The 21,552-nt window shown below is 44.1% G+C and overlaps 1 protein-coding gene across 1 annotated transcript in view; it reads left to right on the top strand.

The window, feature by feature from the left end:
• The window catches only part of LOC122800230 (dynein axonemal heavy chain 17-like), a 1,294,569-nt gene that overhangs the window by 455,149 nt on the left and 817,868 nt on the right, over window positions 1-21,552 (top strand). The gene's annotated exons all lie outside the window — the stretch shown is intronic.

The raw sequence follows: 21,552 nt of genomic DNA, 5'->3' as shown, positions 1-21,552 counted from the left end.
CAAGATGTCTGCGCCAAGTATGGATGCAGTTTGAATGCTTTTCTGCTTTGGCTGTATTAACCATTTCACTGCAGTTCAGCTGATACAGTTCATCTGAGATTTTGGTCTTTGTAAGTCAGCAATCCCTTTTTCTGATGACACAACTGTCACCTTGGAAAGTCACTACATTGACTTGATTTATAAGCTTCTTCACTGACAATAGGTTACTTTCAAGATCAAGCACATACAGAACACATTCTGAGAGAAAGGACAGTAAATAAAACTGTCTCCAATTTTTTTTTTACTTTATTGTCTGCCTGTTTGCTGTGGTGATTTTTTTCTGTTTTGCTTTGATCGAGTTGAGTGAAGAAATTTCTGCCATTGGACATGTGACAGATGAGGTGCCACATTTGGACTCAAATGCATAATCAGTGTCTGAAGTGACATCTGTTTCTTCCTTGATATTCTTAGCTTTTTGTGATTTAGCTTGTCTTTGCATTCTAGCTTTCCAGATTCTGCAATCTGCCTTTGTGTCCTGTTTTTTTATACATCAAAGCATTTACATGTTTGTAGCTGCATATTGCTGTTTTTATTTCTGTTTTTCATCTTTAAAGCGGCCTCTGTACTGGACATACTTTCACTATTTATGCTTTCTGTTTTGCACTTGTATTCATTCACAAGCTTGCCATTAACATACTCTGATGTAAGTTCATCATCTGGACGTGCATCAAGTGCTGTAACAAGTGTCTCATAACTTTCAGGTAGACCACTGAGTAAAAGTGCTGCAATGTGAAAGGCTTTTATGTCCTCCCCAATACCTTTCAGCCTTTCAACCATTTCTAAGGTATGCCTTATATAATCCTGCATATCCTGGTCTTTCATCAGCTTGGCCTGATATATTTTTCTAATTAAGTAGAGTTTATTGCTGAGATTAGCTCTTTCACGTACCTTTTGCAGTTCCTCCCACATTTCTTTAGTGGTTTCACAGTTGCATATATGTATAATACGATCATCATCTAAGCAAAGGGAGATCATACTCTGAGCTTTTTGATCCTTTTCTATCCACTCATCCATGGGTTTGCTGGTCTGACTTCATTTACACATGTCCACATACCATCTCTTATTAGAACCATCCTCATCTTGAATTTCCAAGACTGGTAGTTCTGGTTTGTCAGATTCGCTTCTGAAAGCTTTGCTGAAGAAGTGTTGGTAGCCATCTTTACCATATTTCTCCTTACTTTATCTGTCACTGTATCTTGCAGTTATTTGCTGTAGATAGTTTTATCTGGGTGCCAGGGTATCTGGGCCCATAACTTGTTAGAAAAACTTCTTCTGGGCACAGCAAGTAAATGCTTACAGCCTGACTGCAGTCTAAACCAAGGTATGTTTGTTTAATTTTTTTTAATGTCATGAAACCACACTGCGCAAGGAACAGGAAATTACATCAAGCATATTACCATAAGTGTTCGCAAGAAACAGTGCCATCTTGTGGCTAAACATATCATTACACATAGCTGAAATATACACACAAGTTTTCACCTTATAATCTCGAAATACTGAAATATCAAATTTCAGTATCTCAAGACTATAAAGCTGAAAAATCAAAAACCCAAAACTTTAAAACCGAAAAATTTCATACCACGAACGTAACACAAACAAAACACCACACAAACACAAATACCTACCTGCCGACACTACAAAAAAACAAACCAACACACACAAACACAACAAAACTAACACACACACAATCTTACTAAAAGCAGGGGGCAAGCCCCCTGCACCCCCCATGTAGGAGGCTGCACCCCCCCACACCCCTCTACTTATATATACTAACTCCGAGGTTGCACTAAATACACAAACACATAAAACTCACCACTACACGCACTCACACACACTAAACTCCCTACCCAATACCCTTACAAAAGTACAACTTACCTCAAACCCCAGCTAAATCCACAAACTGCAACGCGCGTCACATACGCGAACACATAATGGCGAATGCGACATTTCCGCATTTGCTATTATGCAGTTTCGCATAATTGCACTTTCGAATTTATATTCTCGAAATACTGAAATTCAACATTTCAGTATTTCGAGATTATAAAGTGAAACCATATATACACACTGTAGTTGTTGCGATATATATGTATATATATATATATATATATAGATAGATAGATATAAATAAATAACAAACACATCCAAAAAGACATTTTTCCTTCATGAAATTTGAACTTTATAATGTTAAAACTGGCTTTACCTCCCTTGAACCTGCAGCTACAGTGCAGTTAAAATAGCTTTTTGGGAAAATACTTGTTAAAGTTGCTGCTGTTCATCCAGAAGGAACTCATTGCTAAGGTCTCATATATAAACCACCTTACTCAGTATTCCATAAAGAAGTATTATCACTCATTCTCTTTCTTTCATACTCAAAGTAGTATCAGTGTCTCTTAATCAATCTGTTCAACTGCAAGTCTTTTATCCCAACTAACAAAGTATTTTTCCCATCCATCCCCTGGCAGATCTTGCCAGGATACCCATGAGGAAGATTTCAGCAGGGTAACATTTGTCATTTTGAAAATTGTCTAGCCTGCCCATAGAGGTTGGTTCTTTATATTTGCCTCATATTGGAAGGGAATCACAAAAAAAAATGGATTCTAGATGCAGTTATGGACAGACACTTCTCAGAGCACTCAAATAATCCACAGGCAAGAAAGCTGCTAAGAGACAAAGTGACCACTGATGGGTCAGTTCTATACTCTGCTTACAAAAGGACTGCAGAAAATGCCTCTCCACAGTGAGATCAAGGGTTTTATTCTCACTTATTTTGGTTCAAAGGGAAACAGGTGGCTTTTGCCTCATCCTGAACCTCGGTGATTTCAGCAAGCAAACAGATCCAGTACATCAAATTCCAAATTGCTGATGGTGACAATCTAGGGTGTCGAGGGACTATGTCCCTGTTGCAGCATTGTGCCTGGATGGTGTCACCAGATATGACAGATGTCTTCTGGTGCATCTGTATTTGGAGCCCACACAATAGATTCCTTCAAATATTCAACATTAGATCACTGTTGCAGCAGCCAAAGCTATTTGGGTTATTTCCTGCCCACCACCCAGCTTTCAAAGCTTCAGGATACTTTCCATGCTCCCTAACTGCCAAGGGCCCAAGCAGAGATATTCAAGATGGCAGTTTAGGTGTCAAAAGTTTAAGAGGTCTCTTGCCGTTGAAGTGCACTCACTCTTGAGGCTTAACAGAACTGACTGTCAGTGATCCTTCAAGGCTGGGAAGTTAAGTACCCTCCTGGAGAATACTTTTCACTTCATTTTCTGAGGAAAAGCTATTTTTTTTTCTCAATGTATGGTTGTGTGACAAAACTATGTAAAATGTTATTTTTCTTCTTAATTTCAACATTTTCATGCAAAGTATTAGGGATGGACTATTGTGCCTTTGGAGACTTTTTTTCTTTTTTTTCTTTCTTTTTTTCTGTCAGAAAGTTTCCTCACTTTCATAGGCTCCACTACCCATCTTTTAGCTTCTTTTTTTGGATGGACTGTGGAGCAGTTACCAGACTACTCAGTTCTCCCTTTCCATGTCCACAAGAAAAAGAAAACTACTGGGGAGTCTTTGGGTGTTTGACTGGCTCCCTCACTGCCTCAGCCAACAGCTGGTGACTCTGCCATGGCCAGACTTGATTTCTTGGACTGTTCACTGATGTCTCTTAATTCCTCTAATGTAGCTCCTCGGAAGGCCACTAAGGACATACAATTAGACAAGTCCTCTATGGCTGTAAGGTCATCCTCACTGGGCAAGGGAGAAAAAGCATTTGAGGGTCTACCTTATAGATAGACTATGTGGCCTGATCCCAGGACAGTGTCCCTACCATGAGGTGGTCTTTTTCCAAGGAGTCTCCCAGGAAACGAAAGCAAAAAATTAAGAATTTTACTTCTTCTTATATTACTAAGAGCAGAGAAGACATGCTGGGATTTAATAAGGAATTAACTTCTGTTTTTAATGTTTCAGATTCTGTAACTTCACAAACAGAAAAAAGAAAAAAGAGATGTTCTTCATTCTCACTGCTGCAGCAGCCTACGAGTAGTGTCTTGCCAAGGACATAGCATCTAGCCAGCTTGCCAAAGGCCAAATACCCCTCCCTTTTACTCACTCTGGTTTCTGATAGGCTGCACTGTTTTTGGAGGGAAGTATATCAGCAACCATACTGAAGTAACTCTTTTAGAATTTTTCTGTCTCCTTGAGGAAAAGCATCTGTCTGGCTCCAGAGTAACAGCAGTCAGTCAAAAGCTTTTTGCCTAACAGATAAGACCCCCTTCCTTTAATAAAGATTTTTATTGAATATTTGATGTACTTTTTCTGATCTATCTTAACATATAAAACTATGTGGTATTCCATTTTAAGAATACCTATTTTTGTCAGGGACATTTTGTACATGCTTACTTGGCTTACTTTAGAATTTTGTGTGGAAAACTGTGAGTTTATGAACATATTAAGTATTTTAGCTGTGATTTTACAGTTGGAATGTGTGTGTTTTGTCCCTGCTACTATTTTTAATGGAATTGGAACATTTTCTCATATCTGAGGTCATAAATGTTCTGTGACAAGGTCTGGTGGCACGAGTTTCAGTGTACTGCTTGTATTTAGTAGTGTGGGGGACACTTTTTTCTGATCTTCAGGGAAGAAGTGTGCTGTTGTGCTTACTAGTGAATATTTACCTTCTTTCAGTGATACTGAGCTTACTGCACTGGCAGTCCAGTTTCTTCTGTGGCTAGATCACAGATAATATCCCCGGTCCTGCTTCTTCCACTCTGCTTGTACCTGTATAGAAAAAAAAAAACACAATTATTGCCTGAGCCTATGGTTAGTGACTCTGGCATGGCCAAAGATGGTTCTACAGGTCACTTATCTATTGCCGTGACTCACTCTGATGTAGCTGTAATGGCTGCTATAGATCAGATATAAGACGTCCTCTAGGGTCTATATTATGTGATCGAATGGTCAAATATTCGAACATGTAATAGTCGACCCGTAATAATCAAAATGCCACAATGTGGCACAGTTCAGTGGAGATCTCCGTACAGTGCAGAAATGGACGTTTTCCATTGTCTGCACTGTAGTGCGATCTTGGAGTTGGTATATTTAAGTAGCAGGGGTGTGGGGGGTGCAGGTGGGCTTGCCCTCCTGAGTAGAGCGTTTAAATGGTTTGTTTGGGTAGGTTTTTCTTTTTTTCTTTTCCGTTCGATATTGTGGCGGTTCAGTTATTACGGGTCGACTATTACGTGTTCGAATATTTGACCATTCGATCACGTAGTATAGACCCATCCTCTGGGGCTGTCCCAGTACCTGTTACATATATAGGAAGATCAAACACTTTAGATATAGAAGTTATTCAGGAAAAAATATTTCTTGCCAGGGATAGTAGGCTTTCCCTGACCACTCCCCCAGTAGGAATGAATATTCCTAGGGAAAAAAAAGCAAAAACCTAATTATAGGGTAGATGATAATATTTTTCTGTATACAAGTCAGATGTTATATTATATCTTTGGCTAAGAGTGTTTTACATTCAGTCAGTTCTGGGGGCTGTTTGATTTTTCACAGTTCTGGCTACTGTTGGCCGAAGGAGGAGAAGAGGCGGAAGGCATGGCCAAAGGCAGGAAGAGAGGAGAAAGGCTAGGACTGTGGTAATGAGGGTCGGAACTTTGAATGTTGGCAGTATGACTGGTATAGGGAGAGAGCTAGCTGATATGATGGACAGAAGGAAGGTTGGTATATTGTGTGTGCAAGTGACCAGATGGAAGGGGAGTAAGGCTAGGTGTATCGGAGGTGGGTTCAAATTGTTTTATCATGGTGTGGATGGGAGGAGAAATGGTGTAGGAGTTATTCTGAAGGAATAGTATGTGAAGAGTGTTTTGGAGGTGAAAAGGGTGTCTGATAGAGTGATGTTTATGAAGCTGGAAATTGATGTTGTGATGATTAATGTTGTTAGTGCATACGCTCTACAAGTTGGGTGTGCAATGGATGAGAAAGAAAAATTTTGGAGTGAATTGGATGAAGTGGTGATGACTGTACCCAAGGGTGAGAGAGTGGTGATTGGAGCAGATTTAAATGGGCATGTTGGTGAAGGGAACAGTGGGGATGAGGAAGTGATGGGTAGGTATGGTGTTAAACAAAGGAATGCAGAAGGTCAGATGGTAGTGGATTTTGCGAAAAGGATGGATATGGCTGTGGTGAATACGTATTTTAACAAGAGGGAAGAGCATAGGGTGACATACAAGAGTGGAGGAAGATGCACACAGGTGGATTATATCTTATGTAGGAGGGCCAGTTTGAAGGAGATTGGAGACTGTAAAGTGGTGGCCGGAGAAAGTGTAGTTAGGCAGCATAGGATGGTGGTTTGTAGGATGACGTTGGTGATCAAAAAGAGGAGAAGGAGTGTGAGGGCAGCACCAAGGATCAAATGGTGGAAACTGAAAAAGGGTAATTGTGAGGTGGAGTTCAGGGATGAGTTAAGACAGGCACTGGGTGGCAGTGAAGAGTTGCCAAATAGCTGGGTAACTACAGCAGAGCTAGTAAGGGAGATGGCTAGAAATGTGCTTGGTATCACATCGGGACAGAGGAAGGACGACAAGGAGACATGGTGGTGGAATGAGGAAGCACAGAAGAGTATACAGGCAAAGAGGTTGGCAAAGAAGAAGTGGGATTGTCAGAGAGATGAAGAAAGTAGACAGGAGTATAAGGAGATGAGGTGCATGGCAAAGAGAGAGGAGGCGAAGGCTAAGGATAAGGCATATGAAGAGTTGTATGAAAGGTTGAACACTAAGGAGGGAGAAAAGGACCTGTACCGATTGGCTAGACAGAGGGGCCGAGCTAGGAAAGATGTGCAGCAGGTAAAGGTGATAAAGGATAATGAGGGGAACATACTCACAAGCAAGGAGAGTGTGTTGAGGAGATGGAAAGAGTACTTTGAGGGGTTGATGAATGAAGAGAATGAGAGGGAGAGAAGGTTGGATGATGTAGGGATAGTGAATCATGAAGTACAATGGATTAGCGAGGAAATAAGGATAGCTATGAAGAGAATGAAGAATGGAAAGGCTGTTGGCCCAGATGACATACCTGTGGAAGCATGGAGGTGTTTAGGTGAAATGGCAGTGGAGTTTTTAACCAGATTGTTTAATGAAATCTTGGAAAGTGAGAGGATGCCTAAGGAATGGAGAAAAAGTGTTTTGGTACCGATTTTTAAGAAAAAGGGTGATGTGCAGAGCTGTAGTAACTACAGAGGGATTACATTGATCAGTCACAGCATGAAGTTATGGGAAAGAGTAGTGGAAACTAGGTTAAGAAGGGATGTGATGATTAATGAACAGCAGTATGGTTTCATGCCGGGAAAGAGCACTACAGATGCGATGTTTGCTCTGAGAGTGTTGATGGAGAAGTACAGAGAATGTCAGAAGGAGTTGCACTGTGTTTTTGTAGACTTGGAGAAAGCATATGACAGGGTGCCTAGAGAGGAGTGTGGTATTGTATGAGGAAGTCAGGAGTGTCAGAGAAGTATGGAAGAGTGGTACAGGATATGTACGAGGGTAGTGTGACAGTGGTGAGGTCTGTGGTGGGCGTGACGGATGCGTTTAAGGTGGAGGTGGGGTTACATCAAGGATCAGCTCTGAGCCCTTTCTTATTTGCAATGGTGATGGACAGGTTGACAGACGAGATCAAAAAGGAGTCCCCATGGACTATGATGTTTGCAGATGATGTTGTGATCTGTAGTGAGAGTAGGGAACAGGTGGAGGAAACCCTGGAGAGATGGAGATATGCCCTAGAGAGAAGAGGAATGAAGGTCAGCAGGACTAAGACAGAATATATGTGTGTGAATGAGAGGGAGGATAGAGAAATGGTGAGGATGCAAGGAGTAAAGGTGGCGAAGGTGGATGAGTTTAAATACTTGGGGTCAATAGTTCACAGTAACGGTGAGTGTGGAAGAGAGGTGAAGAAGAGAGTACAGGCAGGATGGAGTGGGTGGAGAAGAGTTTCAGGAGTGATTTGACAGACGAGTACCTGTAAGAGTGAAAGGGAAGGTCTAGAAGAGGGTAGTGAGACCAGCTATGTTATATGGGTTATAGACAGTGGCATTGACAAAAAGGCAGGAGTTTGAGCTGGATGTGGCAGAGTTAAAGATGTTAAGATTTGCACTGGGTGTGACAAGGATGGACAGGATTAGGAATAAGTATATTAGAGGGTCAGCCCAGGTTGGAAGGTTTGGAGACAAAGCCAGAGAGGCAAGATTACATTGGTTTGGACATGTGCTGAGAAGGGATGTAGAGTATATTGGGAAAAAGATGCTAAGGATGAAGCTACCAGGTAACAGGAAAAGAGGAAGGCCTAAGAGAAGGTTTATGGATGTAGTGAGAGAGGACATGCAGGCGGTTGGTGTGACAGAGCAAGATGCAGAGGACAGGAAGAAATGGAAACAGGTGATCTGCTGTGGCAGCCCCTAACGGGAACAGCCCAAAGAAGATGATGATGATGACTGTACATATTGCAAAAGAACAGTATGTGTTTTCAGGTGATGAGGATTCTGACAGAGACAGGAATAATTCTCCTAAACAATCCATTGCCCAGACAAGTTTTTTCCTTTGCAGATGCTGTTGCTAGACTCGGAGATGGTTTTGCTTGAGAGCAAACAAGGACTCTCCCTGAAGTGGTAGATTATACAATCTGTTAGAGGATGAAGTTCCTAATTCCTCACCTATTCCTTCCATTTTGCCAGCTCTATATGATATGTTTAAATCTACCTGTAGTTCCAAAGAAAGCTGATAAGCAATATAGACTCACTGCAGATTATAAATACCTTCATTTTCAACTGTCAGCTGATCCTGCCGCAGTAACTCCAGCAGCAACAGCTAACAAGAAATCTTTGGCTTCTTCTAAACCAGTACACTCTAGTAAGTGGTTGGACAAAGTATGATACTGTTTACTTCTACTATGCTAGCCTTATGATCTTGAATTATCATGGTTATTTGTAGAAGTTTATACTAAAATGTGCTTATAGCTTGGAAGAATTTGCTGCTTTATTGTTTCTAGAAGGCAGGTGATATTTGAGTCAAATTGTTTCTGACTCAAGTTTCTAAACATTCTCTGAGAACCGTGTATATGATTGTGCTGACACCAAGTCTAGAGCTTCTGCTTCTTCTGTGGTGTTGAGAAGATTTGATCTGATGTTGTCTTTTCCATCCATTCCTCAACATATGGGTCTCAGATCCATGTCGGATCCAACTTTGGCCATTTTCAAGTTTCTGGATCTGGTGTTCAGGCACCTCCCCTTAACCATAATCCCTGATGTTATGTGAAATACCTCAAATCTTGTTTACTGCCAGAAGCATAGGACAGATCTGTGGTTGCTTAGGAGATAAGTGATTTATAGTTGACAAATCTTTCAGAATTCTTTATATTTCTTAGTTAAAAACTTTATGACTACTTTATGATTACTATATCTGCTCCTCCCCAAACCTTTCTTATCCTCATTTCTTCATCTTGGGTGTTGTATTTTTTTATCAGTTGTTCTTTTACAAAAAAAAAAATCAACTTTCCATTTTTAATACCTTTCATAGTATTGTTATTACTAGTATTGTGATGACTTTATTTTTCCTTTTAGCACGTCCAGTAAACCTTATGGGTTTTTAAAAGTGTGCGGTTTGTTCTCACAAGCTAACCAACTCTGATGTCCATGACAAATGTGTTTATTGTCTGGGCCCTTTACCTGAACACAGCCTGCTCCATCTGTGAAGTTTTTGGCCAGTAAAGTGTAACAGAGAGAAGAAACTAACTTAGTTTAAAAGGCCTTCTCCTAGCCTCCTGTGGGAGAAAGTGTTTTTGGTTCCTCAAAACCTTCCTCTACTTCTCTGTCTTCTCTTTGATAAACCAAAGGAAAAGGAAAAAGAAAAAGATGAAGACAAAGGTAATGAAAAGTCAAAATCTTCAAGGAAGATGGCTCTGGATCCATCTTCCTTTTCAGCTCCGGTGTTGAAAGTTTCAAAACCCTCAGATCCAATGCTGTTTTTGGATCCAGTTATTATTGAATCCAATATCCCAATGAGTTTTTCTATGGAGCCTGTGTCATCTATGCTCCATTCTCTGATCCTAGAAAGAGAAAAGGCATCATCACTTCAGAATCCCCTCCACTGCTTCATATTTCCAGTCAGCCAGGTCTTTCAGGAGCCTAACCAAAACTGATGTGGGCAACATGACAATGAAATTCCTCCATACCCAGATTCAGTTTGGAGTCCTCTCAGCTTTGGACTTTGCTGAAACAGAGGTAACAACATCTTCTCCACATCTAGTAGTCACTACTTCTTTGATCAGATGGGGCTATTGAATTTGACCTCCATCTGGGCTGAGTCTGCATCAGAGCCCAGGTTTAGTTCTTTGACCCCAGTGAGCTCTCTGATTCAGTTGACTCTGTCTGCATGCTCTGACAGCAGCCTTGGATCCTAGCTGTGTGGTGTCTCAGGTTGAGCCACCCTCCTACTGCTTGGCTCCCTGGACCTGTTTCAAGCTCATAGTTTAAGGTTTTCAAGAGAATATTCTCTCATTCTGGAGAAAAGACTTTTCCTTCAAGCTCAGATCCAGCCCTCCTCAAAGGATCTGTCAGGGTTCAGATCCTACTGTTCTTGTCCCATTGGGACAGCCAGTGACTAAAAATCTCACAACAGCTCCTATGGAACAGACAGCATAAGTTTGAGTCCTTACCACAGTATCCAACGGAGAAGCTGAGGAGATGCACAAGAAGCCCACTTGTAAAAGGAGGCACCTAGATTATCCTGAATAATCTGTCACCACAAACACTGACTTTGATGAAGGAGAAGGTTCCCCTAGATCCCACTTTGAAGATGTGTCATTTGAAGAAACTCTCATACTACTTAAATAGAAAGGGAGATGATCTTCCCAATCATGTCTCCAGAAGAGTCGGTATTTGGCGAAGCTTTTGGCTCTGTCCCAGCTACATCTTGGGTGATCCCACCCATGGATGAAATGATAGGCCTGATATCCATATGGGCTTGGAAGGAGCCTGATAGGTTGGAACTTATTCCCAAGAAACCAAACAAATTTGTCGTCCCCCCTAAAGACTGGCCCATTAGAGCAAGGGCCCAGCTGTAGATTTTATGGTGGTGGTGATGGCGGCCAACAAAAAGGAAATAGTGGAAGAGAGTTCCTCTACCCATCCACAGAACAGGGACTCTCAAGCATTGGACAGATTTGGGAAGTGAGTCTATACCTCATCTACTTTCTCAGTAAGAGCTTTAAATTATCTGGTACATGTTACATGGTTTCAGGGAGATTTGACCACACAAAGATGGACAGATGCTCCAGGAGGTATCTTCACCTCTACCTGGGAGCCATTCATTTTCAATTCAGAGCTCTTCCCTTTGCTCTCACCACAGCCCCCCATGTGTTTACCAAGTGTGTGGTTGTGGTTGCACCTCGTGTCTGACTGCAGGTATTCTGGGAGTTCCCTTACTTAGATGACTGGCTCATTATTACCAACCCTTCCTGGGATCTACTCATCCAGGCCAGGGACTCCTAGCTCCACTCTATTCAGACCTGGGCATTACTGTTAATCCGGCAAAGTCCAAACTCTATCCATGTCAATTCTTCGAATTCATAAGAGCCCAGCTGGGCACAAAACTTCAAATTGCAGGACTTCCTCTGACAAGAATTGCAGTCATTTGCCATTATGCTTTAACATTTCTGCCCTTTTAGAAACCATCAACAAGAGTGGTTCTCCATCTCTTAGGGTCTAAGGCAGTATCAATTACTTTGGATCCCCTATCCAGATACTACATGAATGTTCTTCAGTGAACTCTTGCAGTCCAGTTGTCGATAAGATAACAACCCATATCTTTCTGAGTACTCTTAACGGAGATCTGCAAATCACACATCTGATTGTGGTTGTAGTCACCACATGTCTTACAAGAACATCCTTTCAACCTTCCTTCCCCGAGCTACAGTGACCACAGATGGTTCCTATTTGGTGTGTGGACATGGGAAAGACAGTTCAAGACACATGGGCATAGTCAGATGCCAGACTTTACATCAGCATATTGGAGATGAGAGCAGTCCTCCTAGCATTGCAGGCCTTTCAGGACATTCTTCCCAAGCATGTGATATCCATTCAGACAGAGAACATGGCCATCATCTGGTACATCAACAAACAGGGAGGAATCAGATATTCCCCATTATGTCAAGAGGCCATGAGAGTGTGGCAATGGACAATATCACCTTACTGCTTTCTAGTAACAATGCATACCGCAGGCAAGTCCAGTGGGCAAGTGGACAAGTCGAACATGTCTATTCTTATTCCTTATGAGTAGTCCCTCAACACAGCAGTCACTGAGCAGATATTAAGCCATTGGGACCACCTTTGCTGTGATCTTTTTGCATCTTTCCTCAACACTAAGTACAGCAAGCTCTGATGTTGTCTTTTTCATTCCATCTCATGTATGGTTTACGGATCTGACCTTGGATCTGACTCTGACACATTTCTTCAGACTAGGATCCGAGTCTTGAGCTACTACCACTTCCCACAATGCCCTGCACTCCAACCAACCTCCTCAGATCTCATTTGCCAAGAGCTGCATCTGACATGGTCATGAATAGTCTCCAACAGTTAGTGGAGTTTTTTTGTTTTTCCTCTTACAGATAAGTTTATTTTGTATTATATTCTTAGTTTTTCTGCCTCCCCTCCCTTTTTCTGAGTGTGCGTGGTGTTACCTTTCTCTTGCCTTTTCAGCAGATGTTTAAATTTTTTCCCCACACTCAGGGTAGCTGTTGGCTTTTAGGCTCCCCTTCTCTTTTCTCTTCCTTTCTTCTTGTGCCCTTCTTTTAGTACAAAAAAAAATCCTTTCCTAGCTATACAACTAGTTGTACTGTTTGTTGAGTTTTTCTCCCATTACTTTTTTTCCTGTCTGTTTCTGTGAGTGCATGGTGTAGTATATTCTCGTGGCTGACAAATCCTCTGGGTTCAAACATTTCTTAGAATGCGGCTACATAAGTTCCTGCATTCCAATGCATATTCTTTATGTGTTTACTGCCTAGGTGTGGAACATCTGTGGTCAACCTCCTCTATTTGTGAAAGCTTTAACCCAAGAGCTATAGCTGACTGCAGAAACAAACTGATTCTGAAGGGCCTTTGCCAGCTTCCTCTAAAGGGCTCAAACCCCCTCCAAGAGTCATTTGGGATCCTCTGACTCTAAGAAGTACCTTCATAAATCTTCAACAGCATCTTTGGAGCCACCTACCATGGTCAGGAGGCCCTCAGATCTGATTACTATGGATCACACATCTACTTCAGCTCTGGCAGATCTGAAACACTCCTCGGATCTGTAGGGGACTTTCTTGATCTCAAGTTCCCCTAAAGCCGCCGCCCCCTCTACCTCAGATCCTAAGCCTATGGTATGGATCCTGCAGCGAGAGGCCCTATAGCAGTGCTGGGGTTTGAGTCAGCTCCTCTTCTTGGACAGCAGGAGACTCCCTCTAGGCACTCCAGAACCCTGTCCGTAGCTTCCTCCAAGTCTTGTAGGAGTCCTTCAGAGGCCAACATGGACAGGATGATTAAGAAGATTCTCAGGACTCAGATCCAGCTGGGAGTCTTCTTGGCACTGTCCCCTGCAGGTTCTGTGAGTCTCTCTCTATCAGTCCAGTATCCTTCTCTGATCTGTCCCTTGGCTTCCAAGACTCAGGATCATAGCCAACCAAGGCATGTGGGGTTGAGTGTATGGAGTCTGCCTTCTTCCACTCCAGCCATTGCCTTGACTTCCTTGACTCCATTGTGTGTGAATTGTAGCATGTCTCAAATCTAGGATGTCCCCATTGGATCCAGGGGGAATGGTTCAGCTCCTACTTTGTCAAAGCTGAACAGCTAGGGTCCAATTCTAATAGGGACCCAGAGCTCGGGGATACCAGCCCTCTCTTCTTATGTAGCCTCTGCTCCAGTGGACTTGGGGAGGATTCTCCAGGTCCTTCATCATTCCTCATGGTAGAAAGGACTTTCTCTACTCATAGGGATCTGATCCCTTTGAGCTAGTAAACCCTTCTCACTGACTTCCCTTGGATCAGAGACTTGAGCCTGTGATTCCTATCCTGAGTCAACCCGTCTAGACTGGCCTTCAAATACTTCCCCCAGAGGGAGCCCCCTCCTCTTCCAAGACCTCCGCTGAGCATCCCACACAGGAGATTCCTCATAAGAAGTTGTGCAAAAGGAGGCATACTGACTCCCCCCTCAAGCATGCAGACTTTAATGAAGGAGAAGGATCAACCAGATCACCACCGGAGGATGTCTCCTTTGGAGACATCCCTGCAGCATTGAGGTGGTTGGTCAGCCCATACTCCATCCTATGAAGATTCCATATTTTTGGAGGCCTTTGAGATGGGCCCATCTACATCTTGGGTGGTTCCCCCGGTGGATGAGCTCGTGGATTTGGTGTCCAGCCAGGCCTGGAAGGAGCCAGGCTTGATCAAACCAATCCTCAAGTGCCCAGACAAATTTTTATCTTCCCCCAAAAACAGATATTATTGGACCAAGGGTATTTCAGTGGATGCCATGGTTGTGGCAGCAGCTACCATAAAGGAGCTAGTGGAACAGAGCTCCACTGTCCATCCACCGAACAGGGAGTCCAGACAGATGGACAGGTTTGGTAAGCATGTATACGCCTCGGCCTCTTTCTTGGTGAGGGAGTTGAACTACCTGGCACATTTTATTCACTTGCAGAGGGACCTGGTGAAAGAGCTGTCAGACTCTCTGGCAGAGACCATGTCACTGGAGAACTTCAAGAAGGTGCCCCCCCAACTGGCCACTCTTTTGTCTTTGTCCAATTCTTCCATGAGGCTGATTTCCCATTCCACATAAGGTGCCTCTTGGGCAGCCAGCTCAGGCATTGCTATTCGGAGACATGCCTGGATGAGGTTTTGTGATTTTATGGAGCCCTTTAAGGTGTCCGTTGTTAACATCCCCTTTGATGGAACTCGGTCTTCAGCCATTGGTCAAAGAGACCCTAACCTGCAACGAACAAGAAGCGAAGACCTTATCTGCCATCAGGTTCAAGTTTTCCACTCCACAGCACACCTTTTCTAGAAACCAGTGCAGTGGAAAGAAAACATGGTTCTGTAAATCCCAGCGATCTTCCCAGGATCAACATGGGGATTTTTCTTCTAAGGGCAGAGAAGGAATTTTCAATGGGAGACACTGCCCCAGGGGTAGAGAGGGTCCGCAGAATCAGGGCTTCAAGGAACACTTCTCTGATAGGCCATGCCAGCGCTCTTGAAGCACTGCCCAACTGCTCATCTCTGGAGGCAATTGCAGGTTGTTTTTCTCTGCACCCTACCACATGGACTGATATAACACAAAACAACTGGGTGCTAAAGATTATATCCAGAGGCTATGTTATCCCATTCCTCCTTCCTCTTCTGGGGAGGTCAAAGAGACTTCCCAACATTCCAATCAGTCAGAGGGAGGTTGTAGAAGCAGAAATTCTAAAGCTACTGCAAAAAAGAGTCATCTAAGAGGTCCCAACCAGGCAAAGATAATTCGGAAGTTACTCTCACTCTTTTATAGTGCCAAAGAAAACCGGTTACCTACGATCCATTTTGGATCTAAGCAAATGAAATCTGCTCATAAAGAAGGCAAAGTTCTGAATAGTGATGGTTCAGTCCATTCTACTGCTGCTGATGTGGAAGATAGATTGGATGTGCTCAGTGGACTTAAAGGATGCGTACTATCACATCAAAATAGACAGATGCTCCAGTGATACTCTACACTTTCGGCTGGGAGCCAGTCAATTTCAATTCAGGCTCTGCCCTTTGGAATCACCACAGCCCCCAGGGGGTTTACCAGATGCATGGCAGTACTTGCAGCTCACCTGAGACTCCAGGGATTCCATGTGCTTCCTTATCTGGACAACTGGATGTTTACTGCCCCACCAGGCATCAACTGCTACAGGCCAAGGATTATTTCTTTAACCTTGCCAATCATCTGGGGATCACTATAAATCTGGCAAAGTCAAACCTATCTCCTATGCAGACTTTAGAATTCATCAAAGCTACCTTGGACACAGTGAATCAGATTGCTGTTCTCCCCTGTCATCGTGTTCATACATTAAGAGATCATGTCTAAACCGTATTGAATCTAGCTTCTCCACCGGCAAGGGTAATACTCCAGGCTCTAGGATCTATGGTTGCCTCCATCCCATTAGTTCATTTTGCTAGGTATTTTATGCGAGTCCTTCAATGGACCTTGGCTGCTCAATGGTCTGTACTCTATCAGCTTCTGTCTGTTCCTGTCAAGCTGACTTCAGTTTGCTGAAGGTATCTTCAATGGTGGTTGCTGTTGGATGACCTGATGTTAGGCAGACCTTTCCTTCTTCCACCCCCCTCAGCCAAGGTGACCACAGATGGTTCCCATTTCGGGTGGGGGCATTACAAGGGAAACATGGTCCAAGGCACGTGGTCCCACACAGAGACCAGATTGCATATCAGTATTCTGGAGATGACAGCAGTCCTCACATTGCAAGCCTTTCAGGGCATTCTCCCTTAGGAACGATTGCTATTCACACAGAGAACATGTCAGTAGTATGGTACATCAACAAACAATGAGGAACCCATTCTTACCCACTGTGCAGAGAGGCCATAAGGGTTTGGGAATAGGTAATGTCTTTGGGCTATTTTCTGCTTGCAACACACACCGGGGAAATCCACCATCCTGGGACATCAGCAGGTCCATTCTGACCCCTTACGAGTGGTCCCTCAATCAATCAGTAGTGGAATTGATCTTCAGCCATTGAGGCCAACCTTCTGCAACCTATTTGCATCCCCCAGAATAAAAGCAAAGTGACTGAAGTCCTTGGTAATCCTCATTGCTCCTTATTGGCCTCATCAGATTTGGTTCCCTTTCCTCTGGTCTCACCTGAAGTATCCTTCATTGATTCTGGAACCCCAACATGACCTCCTTTGTCACCCAATAGAGGGTTATCATCCCAATCCCTTCAAATTGGCCGCTTAATTTCTTCACTTCCAGTCATTATTCAAAGGTCCAAGCTTGCTTCTCCAGTCCAAAATATTATTCTAGCTTCTCAAAAACAGCTACAAAGAAAGTTTATGGAAGCGGTTTGTTTTTCTGGGCTTCCAAAGAGAACATTGACCCATTTTTTTGGCACCAATTTCAGATGTCCTGAATTTCCTTGCATCTCTTTTCAAAAAAGGGGCCAGCTTCTCTATCATGAAACTTCAATTGGTGGCCATCTCTAATTTTTATTCCAGCAACATTCTCAATTCCCCTTCAGCTTCCAAACTATGCTTCTTGAAAGGAATCATTCTCCTCAGGCCTCTGGTAAAGGTTCCTTCTCCACCATGGGATCTCACTGTGGTTTTTCAGAGCTTAACACAAAAAACATTTGAATCAGCAGGTGATTGTGACCTAAAGTTTCTTTCATGGAAAACAGTTCTTCTCATTTCCATCACCTCAGCAAAGAGAATGTCTGAAATTCTGGCTTTGTATTCTAAGCCACATTGCATTATTTTCCACAAGGATAGTGTGTCCCTTTGTACAAACCCTTCTTTTATACCCAAGGTAGCTACAGAAGCCAATCTTAACCAGACTGCTCAACTACCAGTTTTCTTTCCAAATTTCTCTAATGAGGGTGGACGATTGTTGCCTTCACTGGATGTTCACAGACAGATACATTTTTATCTGCACAGGATGAAGTCCTTTTGAAAATCAGATCAGTTATTTGTGTCCTTCTCTCCTAGACATCTAGGTCAAGCAATTTCAAAGGTTACTTTCAGGATTACAGATTCTATCACCTTGATTTATAACAAGGATGTATTACAGCTACCTCACCCTCCTAAGGCCCAGTCTACTAGGTCTATGTCCACCTCAGCTGCCTTCTCTTCCAGGGCCTCTTTAGATAATATCTGTGCAGCAGCCACCTGGTCTAGGGCTCACACATTTGTATCACATTATAAACTGGACCTTGTTTCCCAGAGAAGAGCTTCATTCATTTCGGCAGTGCTCTAGCATATTCTTCCTTGAGACCACCCAGGATTTGCAGAGCTGGGAACTCTACCCATACATGAGGAGGAATGAAAGAGACAACATCAGATTTATTAGTTATATACCGACCATAACTTGGTATCTTTGTTGTCTTCTTTCATTCCTCCTCATCTTTCCACCCTGCCATCCCCATTCTTGGTGCTCTAGAAGACCTGGAGAGAGATATCTTTTAGGAACTGTAGTTCCTGGTTTTGATCCTTTGGTTATGGAGATGTATTTAAATTTCCTTCCCTCTTCTCTGCTGTCTGTTATCTAATGGGCAGCAAACTTGATTTGAGGAGGTTGGTTGGAGTGTAGGGCATTGTGGGTGGTGGGAGGAGCTCAAGACTTGGATCCTAGTCTAAAGAAATGCAGCTGAGTTGGATCCAAGGTTGCATCTGTAACTCATAGTTGAGGAGGAATGACAATACAGATATCAAGTTATGTTAAGTACGTAACTAATAATTCTTCACTTTGATCCCACAGAGGGGGAGTCACCAAGGGATGCTGTGCCCCACAACTGGCTCCCAGGACTCATTTATGCATTTCCCAATTCCTCTGATTCCAAAGTTATTACAGAAGGCAATGGAAAGAAATATCACAATCATCATCACAGCCCCTTATTGGGCTTCACAAGTATGGTTTCCCTTCCTCTGGCTTTATCTTGCACACCCTCCTTGGGTGCTGGGCCCAGTCCCAGATTTAGTGTCTCACCCATTGGGATTGTCTCACCTAAGCATTAAATGTGAGAGTGTTCAATCTCGCCGTTTGTTCTTACACCTGGGTTCGGAGCCGATCCTCGGCTCCGTGTCGGCCGCTTGGCAAGCTCTGCATCGAGAAGAAGCTCGAGACCAACCTAACTCCCACAATCCCCCTCTTCCTTTACCTCAGATCTAGTTTGCCGCTGCAACGTTCGCATCAGATTTGATGAGCTCGGGCCATCTCAAGCTAAGATTAATTACTTTCTTATATTTCTTCTATTTTTTTCTAAAAAAATTGTTCTTTAAGTGACTGTGTGTGCGTGTGAGTAGTGTATCGAGGGTTTCTCGGTTCCGTATATAATTTTTATATACTTTATTAGAGTTTTCCCTCGGGGCCTACCCCACCCTTTAACTTTGGATTGACTACTGGATTGACTAATTTACAGGATTTGACAAAATTTTTTCTGGAATAGACAAATTTACTGGACTGGACATAATATTGGCTATTTCACTGTTTGCTGTACCTAACTTTGTGACATGTCTGAGAAAGCTAAGTCTGGCTTTAAACGCTGCCAATGTGGGCAGAAGATGTCTGTGACTGACAATCATAGTTCCTGCGTCTACTGTCTTGGCCCTCTCCATCTGCAAGAAGACTGCTCAATATGTCATTCTTTCAGTGGAAGGGTCATGACAGATAGGCGCAGGAAACTTATGGATAGGGGACTTTTGAAGCCTGCTTTTCAAGAGGCTCTGGATGCATCAGACCAGGCATCCAAATCCTCGAAGGAATCGAAGACGTCGGAGCCCAGGTCATCGGCTCCGAGCTCTTCAGTCAAAGTTCGATCACCGGTTCCACAGACTTCGGGGCCGAGTGTTGAACTGTTGTCAGTTTCCGAGCCTTGAGTCTTGGAACCGGTGACAGAGTTCCCTCCCCCGGCACTGTTGAGGTCGGCTCCGTCTTCGATTCCTTCGACGCGTTCTTCCAGGCCCCTCTCTGACACCGATGTAGACCGCGTGGTGCAGAAATTAATGGAGAATACGGCCTTATCCAAACTCATCTCTGTCTCCTCCCAGTTGGTGTCGAGACTCGAAGGCCTTCCCTTATCTCCACCTGTTCCTCCTCCGAGGCCTATCCAGTCTTCGGAGCCGGGAGAGGCTGATCTGGTGATTGTGGAGCCCTCGGTGCCAGAACCGTCTTTTTCTCGGTCGGCTCCGTTCACCTCGACTCCGTCAGAACCGGTACCGGAGTCTCGGAGCCGAAGATCCATCCTTGGGTCCAGGACTGAGAGTTGGACCGATGTTTCGGTTCCAACGCTCCCTCTCGGAGCCTCGGCTCGGATCGACTCGGCTCCGTCCTCGGGGTCGATGCCTTCGGTGCCTGTCTCGGGAATTCTTCCGATTTCCTCAGAACCGGGAGATACCTCGACTCGGGACCCGGGGGCCTTTGACCTCATGAGGAAGGTGTTGTCTACTCAGACAACCACGTCAGCAGAAACAGCTTCTCCTTCCCATAAAGGACCGTTATCCTCCTCTGCACCCACGGCTACATCTAAGCGTCGAGCACCAGTGTCTCAGCCACCCCTGGAGGGTGCCCCCTCTTCCTCGGAGGCTTCTTCGAATGCCCCCCCAAGGAAGTTCCGAGGAAAAGATTGTGTAAGAGGAGACACTTAGATTCTCCACAAGAATCATTGACATCGGACACTGACTTGGATGAGTCAGAAGGGTCCCCAAAGTCACCCTCAGAGGATGTCTCCTTTTCTGACATCCTGGAGATCCTAAAGCAGAGAGGTGATTGGCAATCCCTTCCCCCTTCTGAGGATGAGTCAGTTTTGCTGAAGGCATTCGGTGCTCGCCCTTCCTCCTCCTGGGTCACTCCGCCCTTCGATGAGTTGATGGAGCTGATTGCTCGAAGGACGTGGGAGACGCCTGACACGGTGGAGCCAGTCCCTAGAAAGCCTAACAAATATATTACTGCCCCCCAAGATAAGGCTTATCTGACAAAGGGAGTGCCAGTGGATGCTATGGTGGTGGCAGCGGCCACGAAAAAGGAGATGTCTGAATCTTCCTCATCTGTCCATCCACCTAACAGAGATTCTAGGACTATGGACAGGTATGGGAAGCGCATTTTTAGTTCAGCGGCTTTTTCTATGCGATCCCTGAACTATTTGACCCACTTCACACGGCTACAGAGGGATCTAATCAAAGAGTTGGGAGATACCCTCCAGGGTACTACAGATGCTGCTGTTTCAGAGAAGGTTACAGCACATCTCAATACCCTTACATCTATTGCAAACTCGTCCATGAGGCTGATCTCATACGCAGCCGAAGGATCGAGTAGGGCAGCAGCTTCAGCGATTGCTCTTCGTAAACAATCCTGGATGCGCTTATGTTCATTTGCGGAAGCCTTCAAGTCTTCCTTTACTAACGCCCCATTTGATGGTGCCACTCTCTTTGGCCCTAATGTAAAGGAGACCCTTACCCGGTGTGAGCAAGAGGGAAAGACTCTGTCTGCTGTCGGAGTTCATTTTTCCACCCCATCCAGACCGTACCCCAAAGGGCAACGTGGTGGAAAAATGTGGTTTCGAAAACCCCAAGGCTCTTTCCCAAGCAGACAGGGTGATGCCCCCTCTAGAGGCAGAGGAGGGGGCAGAGGTGGAAGACGCTGCCCTGGCGGCAGAGGGGGTCCGCAAAACCAAGGTGACAGGGATACACCCCCTGGGAAACCTTTCCAGCACTCCTGAGAGGAGGCCCGACTGTCCTGCTCTGGAGGCAGTCGGGGGTCG

The sequence above is a fragment of the Protopterus annectens genome, chromosome 4.part0 (genome assembly GCF_019279795.1).
Source record: "Protopterus annectens isolate FY-2018-M chromosome 4.part0, PAN1.0, whole genome shotgun sequence".
Taxonomy (NCBI): Eukaryota; Metazoa; Chordata; order Ceratodontiformes; family Protopteridae; genus Protopterus; species Protopterus annectens.
This window is presented reverse-complemented; position numbering and strand designations above follow the sequence as displayed.